Source organism: Coenobita brevimanus, chromosome 86, assembly GCF_032717465.1.
Source record: "Coenobita brevimanus isolate Jiangsu-jjx chromosome 86, ASM3271746v2, whole genome shotgun sequence".
NCBI lineage: Eukaryota > Metazoa > Arthropoda > Malacostraca > Decapoda > Coenobitidae > Coenobita > Coenobita brevimanus.
Genome location: NC_137039.1, coordinates 5207730 through 5217629, shown reverse-complemented (window position 1 = coordinate 5217629; position 9900 = coordinate 5207730).

Below are 9900 nucleotides of genomic sequence, written 5' to 3'. Positions count from 1 at the left end.
TCTGGATCTAGCGCCAGGGTATTGGCAGGTGGAGCTGACCGAAGAGTCGCGTCCCATTACTGCTTTTAGCACTCACCGTGGGCACTTTGAATTTCTCTGGATGCCTTATGGACTGAGTAATGCTCCTTTAACATTTCAGTGGATGATAAACCAATTGTTTGGCGAGATGTTAGGGCAAGACATCTTAGCGTATCTAGATGACCTAATCATCGTGAGTAACAACGTTAACAGTCATTTTAATAAGTTAAAACGAGTGATGGAAACCTTGAGATCTGCAGGTCTGAAAATCAAGCTGTCAAAGTGTGAATTTTTGAAGTCCAGTATTAGATTTTTAGGACACCTCGTTGATGGTAATGGCATCAAGACTGTGCCGGACAAGGTAAGGCCAATGTTAAATTTTCCTACACCACAGATCAAGGATCAGATAAGATCGTTCCTAGGCCTCACTGGCTTTTATAGGAGTTTTGTCCACAGATATGCCATCATAGCATCACCTTTAACGACGCTACTTAACCCGCCCCGTCCCAACCACTTTTTCACCACTGGTACCCCCCAATCCCGACCATTTTTGGACCCAAATTTTTTGCTAAAACTTTCGCTTTTGGTCAGAAACAATGGTCAATCACCAAGAAAATGTTCACCGGGGTCCATAAGTTGCCTAAACAGGTATACCTTCGTCACACCTGGTACCATGTTCTCTGTAGGTGGTCTGAGGCTCTCACGTTTTCTATGGTATTATAAGTCTGGGAAACCAATGAAAGTAAGTAGATTTGTATTTATTACAAACATAAAAACATGTGATACAAGAGTAAATTGGATTTTATACAAAAATAGAGGTGAAATAAGCATTGTACCATCGGGCAAACCGAGCGAAATTGGCCAAACTGTTCACGATGAATCGCTAACATTGCTGAATCATGATACATATCATTTTTTCTACTTACATAATACATCTACAATAACATTATACCATTTTACATTTTATTGAACTGTTTTTACGTATTCACAGGCCTTTCGATAACATTTAGCGTAATGTTAGCGCTTATTTACATAGTGAGTGAACTCGCTGTGACTGTTGTTTCAACCTGTATTGTGTTTTTCAACTTACATAATACTTTCCTAATGACATTATACACTTTTCCACTTTAGAGAACTGTTTTCAGATAGTTTCAGGCCTTACGTAAATATTTAGCGTAATAATAGCACATAATAACACAGAGGGTGAAGTCGCTATGAGTATTATTTCAACTTACAACCTATTTTTGTACTTATATAATACTTCTCCACTAACATTACACATGTTTCCACTTGATATAATTGCTATCACATAATAGGAGACCTTACTATTCTACTGAGCATCATATTATCGCATATTTACACAGTGAGTGTTATCGCGATATCATTTGTTTCATCTTACACTAGTATTCAACTTATAAATTACTTTCCTACTAACATTACACCCTTTTCCACTTTATATCATTCCTATCACATACTAACAGACCAGAATGTTCTACTGAGCATAATATTTTCACAGATTTACACAGTGGGTGTACTTGTGACATCATTTGTTACAACTTACATTATTTTTCAACTTATACGTCACTTTCCTGCTAACATTACACCCGCTTCCACTTTATATTCTTGCTGTCACATATTTACTGACCAGAGTGTTATACTGAGAGTCATATTTTCGCAGATTTACACAGTGGGTGTAGTTTTGATATCACTTCTTTCAACTTACACTATTTCTCAACTTATACATTACTTTCCTGCAAACATTACACCCGTTTCAACTTTATATAAGACTTAGAAAATACTGACTGGCCTTACCATTATACTGAGCGCAATATCGCCATCCCACACAGTTTCAGTAGTGTAGGAAGTTATGGTACTCTCTGAAACATGGCTGAAGGCACAACGCAACATTGGTGGTGGTGGGGGAGGTTGGGGTGGAGAGCGGCGCCTTTCATCACTCGCACTTCTCTTCCCTCGCCTTTTTCCTTTACCCTTTCCCTTCCCTTCCCTTTCCTTCCTTTCCCCACATCCTGGGGCTGTAGGGAGGAAGTTTGGGAATATTGTGTGGTGAAAGACGTGCTGGGGAGTGGCTCCACCTCCTCTCCCCTAGGCCTACGTGCACCACGTGCTCATGCTGCCTCCCTCACACCACTTTCCCTTTCACCCCGCACTCCCGCCACACCACTTTCCCTTTCACCCCGCGCTCCTGCCACACCACTTTCCCTTTCACCCCGCACTCCCACCACACCACTTTCACCTTCCCCAGACAAAACACTAGGACCATACCTTATTTGCCTTCTTGCCCCACCTTCTGATCCTCGGGGTGAGATTTTTTCCTTCCCCAACCACGAGGCAACATCACGTCCTAAGCCACCGTCCTCGTCCTCGTCCTCGTCCTCATCAGAATCTCTCTCTAGGGGATGGAGAGAGGTCCGTGCAGGTGGTTTGGGTGCAGGCTGGCCTTCCCTTGCCTTACGATATGTCACATACTGTTTTTTCCGGGGCGAAGGGACCTCCTCATCACTGCTTGTTATTTCTTCCTCTGGCTGGACGTAATCTCGATCCACCACATCATCATCAAGTGGAGAATCACTATCTCCAGTGAAGGCCTCCAGGGCTGATGCTATTTCGTCGTCTGAGAGACCTTTCCGCGCCATGTCTGACCTGGATCACTGCTAACAGGTGAGTGACCGAGACAAGGGCAAGCGCGGGTCACGCAGGGTCTGGGACGCTGCCCGCCTGGCGGCAGGTAGGGGAGGCTTGGGTAGGTGGGCGAATCGAAAATCTCGCGCGAATTTTGAAAATTGTGGAAATTATGAACCTTGCAATTGCAGGACGTTGAAGTACGTCAATGGGATTGGCAGTGACAAAATGTGAGGACGTGGAAGTACGTCAACGGGACGCCGCAGGTTAAGAAGGATGCTGTGTGGAAATGGGGACCCTCAGAAGAGAAAAGCTTCAATGAGCTCAAACAAGCCACATCAGAAGCACCCATATTAGCCTTTCCTGATTATACTCAACCTATCTATCTGTGCACGGACGCCTCAGGTTTGGGTCTGGGAGCGGTGTTACAGCAGAAGGATGAGCAAGGCAAGACACATACCATAGTGTATGCTAGTAGGGCACTAAGACCCCCAGAGAAGAACTGTTCGACAACACATTTGGAGTCATTAGCAGTCATGTGGGCGTTAGGACATTTCCGGGATATTATCTTTGGTTACCAGATAATTGTTTTAACTGACCATGCACCCCTATGCAACTTATTTAAAGGAAAGAACTTGCACGGTAAGGTTGCGCATTGGTTTAGCAAGGTAATGGAGTTTGATCCAGAGTTCAGATATTTACCAGGCCGCCAAAATGTCGTAGCCGACGCACTGAGTAGAAACATTGCTGCTACCATAGCCGAGGATGTTGCTCTTGCTGAGTATTCCTCAGACACGGTAAAAGCGGAACAACGTAAGGATGCGATGTGGTCTCAAGTCATCAATGCCTCGGAGTCTGGCAACGAGACTTGTCTACCTGAACTCCCAGTACCGATGACTCACTTCCATCTTCAACAGGGTCTTTTGTATAAGCAACCCCCAGGGAAGGACACAGCATATCAGTTAGATGTTCCTGCTACCTTACAGCAAACCGTGCTACGGTTAGTTCGTGACGTACCTCAAGCGGGTCATCCCGGACGCGATAGATGCATACGTGAGGCGAGAAAGAAATACTATTGGCCGACCATGAGGAAGGACATAGAAGCCCACGCCAGTCAATGTGTCAAATGCACGGAAATACGAGGAACGACTGGACTTCCGACTCCCATCTTAGAGTATCCTCTACTGGAAAAACCCTGGGATAGAGTCTCCATAGATCTCTTAGCATTGCCAAGAAGTCGTCAAGGTTCAAGTTATGTACTGGTGGCAGTGGACCATTTCTCACTATTCACTGTTTTAGCACCTTTACAGACGAAAACTGCAGAGGAGGTGGCGCACGCTTTTGTGACTTCAGTGATTTGTCCATACTCTACACCTAAGGTATTGCTCAGCAATAATGGCAGTGAATTTCGTAACCAGGTGTTACAAGAAATCTGTCGTATGTATGGAGTAAAGCAAGTTTTTGTAACACCTTACAGTCCTAAGAGCAATGGCCTGGTGGAGAGGACAAACAGGAAGATACTGGAAGTCTTGAGACCAGTAATAACCTCAAATCAAGAGGATAACTGGGAAGACTGGTTATCACATGTAGTGGCGACCATCAACTCCTCAGAAAATTCATCAACTGGGAAGTCTCCTCATTATATCCTTTATGGAGAAGAAAAAGTGTTACCCTATGATTTGTTGGCTGGACCTCCTACTCCAGTATACAACGAAGAAGACTATGCAAAAGTACAGTTGTTGAAATTCTAACGTATACACAGTGAAGTACGGAAAAGATTAAAAGCCTCAAGAGCGGAGATGATGGTAGTCAAGAAAAGACGTTACAGGCAGGCCAGAAGGTCATGATCCACAACCCTGAGAGAATTTCCAAGCTCAGACCTAAGTTCCGCGGACCATATACCGTTGTGGAACGAATATGTGGAAATACTTATAGAATAAAGGATGATGCTAATGGAACTCAGGAGGTAGTACATGCTGATAGGATCAAACTAGTAAGTCAAGAACGAGGCCTAACTAACCATTCGTCTGAAGTGTTGTGCCCTCTGTCTTCGTCGCAGTCTATGTCGTCGTCCGTACCTGTCCCTAACCAAGAGTATCGCAGCAAGCTACGATCCCACAACAAGAGTGATTAAGGGAGTATCTTCTCTTGCAGAAAAAAATGTGGCTGTGGCTCATACTCCTCGTGCGTTGCTTGGGGTGGATCTATGGAACGACGTCGGACACGGACACGAGTGCGTTAATGCCAGTAGCACTGAAGAGCCCACTTGGAGAAGTCGTGGTAGTGGAAGATGCAGTATGCGTCTATTATCCAATGGAAGGCCATCTCCAAACACCAGATATTGTCAAGGAGGTCTCCAAAGGCTTGTCGAATTTCAGACAGCAACTGTTGGAAGGGGGAAAGATGTTTAATCGAAACCCGCGATTGACAAACTCTGACACTGAAGCTTTGGAACGAACCTTGCATGGAATTGTTGAGCTTCAGACTAGGCATATAGACAGGCTTACTGACAGGCTCACTAACTTGCATGTTGCTTTACCTAACGTACACTCTGATCTTCCCAAGCATGTCCATGCATGTACTAAGAGAGGACTTGTGGATTTTCTAGGAATCCTGTCTCAACAACTCTTTGGTACGGCATTAGATAAGGAAGTAGTGCAATTGGGTAGACAGATGCATAACTTGACACTGGCCACTAAAGCCAATAATAGATTAATTATGCATGTGTATCAACAGTTAGATGAGTTCACTAACAAAGCTAACGAGATAGTTAGGACTACCAACCATCTAGTAGAGCTTGTGAACAACATCCAAATTAACCTACCAACCCTAGCTAACTTGGTGTTATTCGCTGAGTACTTACATGCTCTCGACGAGTCAACCACTGCTTTGGAGAAGCATGCAGCCAATATGGTGGACGGCTTAATTGATGCAAGTTTGTTAATGCTTTATTGCTTCCTACTAATATACTAACAAATGCACTTGATATAGCTATGTGGAAGCATGGACTTATGCCACTCTTTGATCTGAGTCAACTGGAATATTATTACCCATTGTTAGAGGCCCAGTTGACCCATGAAGGCATCCTGATATTGGTACCTATGAGGAATGCTGTAACGTACCAGGCATGGCGGTTCATTTCCTTCCCTTTTGCTACTGCTAATAATACACTTGTTGTTATTGAAGAGGGTCCAGAGGTGCTGGTTGTCTTAGATGACAAGAAATATGTAGCAGAAACGACTGTGGATGAATTTGAGAAGTGTAAGGCCTCATTTCTTGATCTCCACGTATGTCCTGCTTTCCATTTTGTCTTCGTACCTTTAAAGGTAGAGGAGTGTAAGAGGGCTTTGTTGGACACAAATACTTCCTCTGCTCTGCAACATTGCACCTTCCAGCCCATTCAATTGAAGTCAGTTTTCCATGCTCATATTCATACTTTCCTGAGACAGAGGACGTAACTGTGACTTGTGCCTTACAGAATCAATTCCTTACAGTAAAGGGGTACTATGTTGCACCTGATTTTTGTGAGTTACACAGTAAAGAGATAGCAGTTCTGCCTAGCAAGGATCATCTAGCTTTGTCAGTGAACTTCTCATCCCAGTTATGACCCTTTTTACCTTCATTCAATGTTACTTCCTTGAATATGAATAGGCTGTCTCATGTATTAACCCGCGGCGTCCCGTCGACGTACTTCCACGTCCTTACGTTTTGTCACTGCCAATCCCGTTGACGTACTTCAACGTCCTGCAATTGCCAGGTTCATAATTTCCACAATTTTCAAAATTCGCGCGAGATTTTCGATTTGCCCACGTACCCAAGCCTCCCCTACCTGCCGCCAGGCGGGCAGCATCCCAAACCCTGTGTGACCCGCGCTCGCCCTTGTCTTGGTCACTCACCTTTTAGCAGTGACCCAGGTCAGACATGGCGCGGAAAGGTCTCTCAGATGACGAAATTGCATCCGCCCTGAAAGCCTTCACTGGAGATAGTGATTCTCCACTTGATGATGATGTGGTGGATCGCGATTATGTCCAGCCAGAGGAAGAAATAACAAGCAGTGATGAAGAGGTCCCTTCGCCCCGGAAAAAGCGGTATGTGACATACCGTAAGGCAAGGGAAGGCCAGCCTGCACCCCAACCACATGCACGGCTCTCTCTCCATCCCGAATCTGATGAGGACGAGGATGAGGATGACGGCGGCTTAGGACGTGATATCGCCTCGTGGTTGGGTAAAGAAAAAATATCACCCCGAGGATCAGAAGGTGGGGCGAGAAGACATATCAGGTATGGTGCAAGCCTTTTGTCTGGGGAAGTGGAAAGTGGTGTGGTGGGAGTGCTGGGTGAAAGGGAAAGTGGTGTGGCGTGAGTGCGGGGTGAAAGGGAAAGTGGTGTGAGGGAGGCAGCACGAGCACGTGGTGCATGTAGGCCTAGGGGAGAGGAGGTGGAGCTACTCCCCAGCACGTCTTTCGCCCCATAATATTCCCAAACTTCCCAGGATGTGGGGAAAGGAAGGAAAAGGAAGGGAAAGGGTAAAGGAAAAGGGAGAGGGAAGAGAAGTGCAAGTGATGAAAGGCGCCGCTCTCCACCTCCCCAACCTCCCCCACCACCCTCGCCTCCCCACCCTGACGAAGGCGACGATGGGGACGTGGCTGGAGACAGTGGTGTCTCGTGGAACTGGAAAGATGGGAGTAATTTTACTCCCATCATTCACCCTTTCACTGAGTGGCGGTCTGGTTGCACGGCTCCAGGTGTGCATGCGGGTTCCTCTAGGGTGGATTTTTTCCACTTGTTCTTTGGGGAGGCATTTGTGGGGCGCATAGTGGAACAGACCAACATATTTTCACGAACACAGCGCCGTGAAGGTGAACGTTTGGGAACCATGAGCAGGCATTCCCAACAATATGACTATCCTGTGACAATTTCAGAGATGTTCTTATTTTTTGCCCTGGTTCTCTTGATGGGTGTGGTAAGAAAAAACCAAATACCTGCCTACTGGACAACTGACCCAATGATCCTCACACCTTTCTTTGGAAAGGTGATGAGTCGTAACAGATTTCAGCATATTCTCGGCCGCCTCCACTTTTTTGATGCAGAAGATCCAGCCAATGCAAATAACACAGATAAAATGAGGAGAATTAGGCTGATATTTGATCATTTACGGGAAATGTTCCGCTCCTCATTTTATCCTTACAGAGACCTCGTCATAGACGAGAGTCTTGTGTTGTGGAGAGGCAATATTTCCTTTCGGCAGTACATACCCAGCAAGAGACACCGTTTCGGGTTCAAGATCTTTGTTATGTGTGACTGTATGACTGGTTATGTGCAAGACATAGTCTTGTACATGGGCGCACAGATATAACAGAAGATAGTAGTATAGGACTCTCTGGGGCCGTGGTGAAGACAGTGATAGAGGAGTACCTTCATCGTGGTCATGTGTTGTACCTGGACAACTGGTACACTAGCCCTCTTCTCGCTAGGTTCCTCCACCAACACGACACCGGAGTCTGTGGTACAGTCAAGAGAAACCGTCGCCATATGGTCAAGATAGGGAGGAAACTTTCTTCCAGGCAAATAACATCCTTGCCACCCTGTGGAACCACAACAGGGAAGTTTGCCTCCTATCAACTGTTCACAGCCCCCTGATGCACCGCACAGACTCCGTGGATCACCGTAGCGAGAGGAGGCGCAACGTCTGGAAACCCGAGTCTGTACTGGACTATAATCTGAACATGAGGCAATTGGATCAGTCAGACTCGATTATTTCCAGTGTTGACTGTGCCAGGACCACGATGAAGTGGTACAAAAAGTTCTTTTTCCACTTGCTCGACATCACGGTCCTGAATGCACACTACCTGCACGCCATGACAACCGGAGTATCAGAGACCTTTGAGGGGTTTGTGAGGGAGCTGGCACGTGAAATAATCGCCAGGCATGCCCAGGACAGACCCACACACCGCACCCGCACCCCCATGGCTGCCCAGACTCCCCTACGCCTTGCAGGACTCCACTATCCCAGCGCAATCCCTTCCGACCCAAACCGTCGTAAACCCCAGCGCCGCTGCCATGTATGCAAGCACTCGACAGTCAGACCATCCACTCAGAGAAAAGACACAAGGTACGAGTGTGTCGAGTGCAATGTTGTGTTGTGCCTTCAGCCATGTTTCAAAGAGTACAATAACTTCCTACACTACTGAAACTGTGTGGGATGGCGATATGACGCTCATTATAATGGTAAGGCCAGTCAGTATGTGCTAAGTCTTATATAAAGTTGAAACGGGTGTAATGTTTTCAGGAAAGTAATGTATAAGTTGAGAAATAGTGTAAGTTGAAAGAAGTGATATCAAAACTACACCCACTGTGTAAATTTGCGACAATATGATGCTCAGTATAACACTCTGGTCAGTAAATATGTGATAGCAAGAATATAAAGTGGAAACGGGTGTAATGTTAGCATGAATGTAACGTATAAGTTGAAAAATAGTGTAAGTTGTAACAATTGATGTCACGAGTACACCCACTGTGTAAATCTGCGAAAATATTACACTCAGTAGAACATTCTGGTCAGTATGTGATAGGAATTATATAAAGTGGAAAAGGTTGTAATGTTAGTAGTAAGGTAATTTATAAGTTGAATACTAGTGTAAGATGAAACAAATGATATCGCGATAACACTCACTGTGTAAGTACGTGATAATATGACGCTCAGTAGAATCGTAAGGTCTGAAATTATGTGATATCAATTATATCAAGTGTAAACATGTGCAATGTTAGTGGAGAATTATTATATAAGTACAAAAATAGGTTGTAAGTTGAAATAGTAGTCATAGCGACTTCACCGTCTGTGTTATTTTGTGCTATTATTACGCTAAATATTTACGTAAGGCCTGAAACTATCTGAAAACAGTTCTCTAAAGTGGAAAAGTGTATAATGTTATTAGAAAAGTATTATGTAAGTAGAAAAAACACAATACGAGTTGAAACAACAGTCACAGCGAGTTCACTCACTACGTAAATAAGCGCTAACATTACGCTAAATGTTATCGAAAGGCCTGTGAATACGTAAAAACAGTTCAATAAAATGTAAAATGGTATAATGTTATTGTAGATGTATTATGTAAGTAAAAAAAATGATATGTATCATGATTCAGGAATGTTAGCGATTCATCGTGACCAGTCTGCCCGATTTTGCTCGTTTCGCACGATTAACCCTTTAAGTCCGGGTCGGGTCTTAAGACGGGTTCTCTTG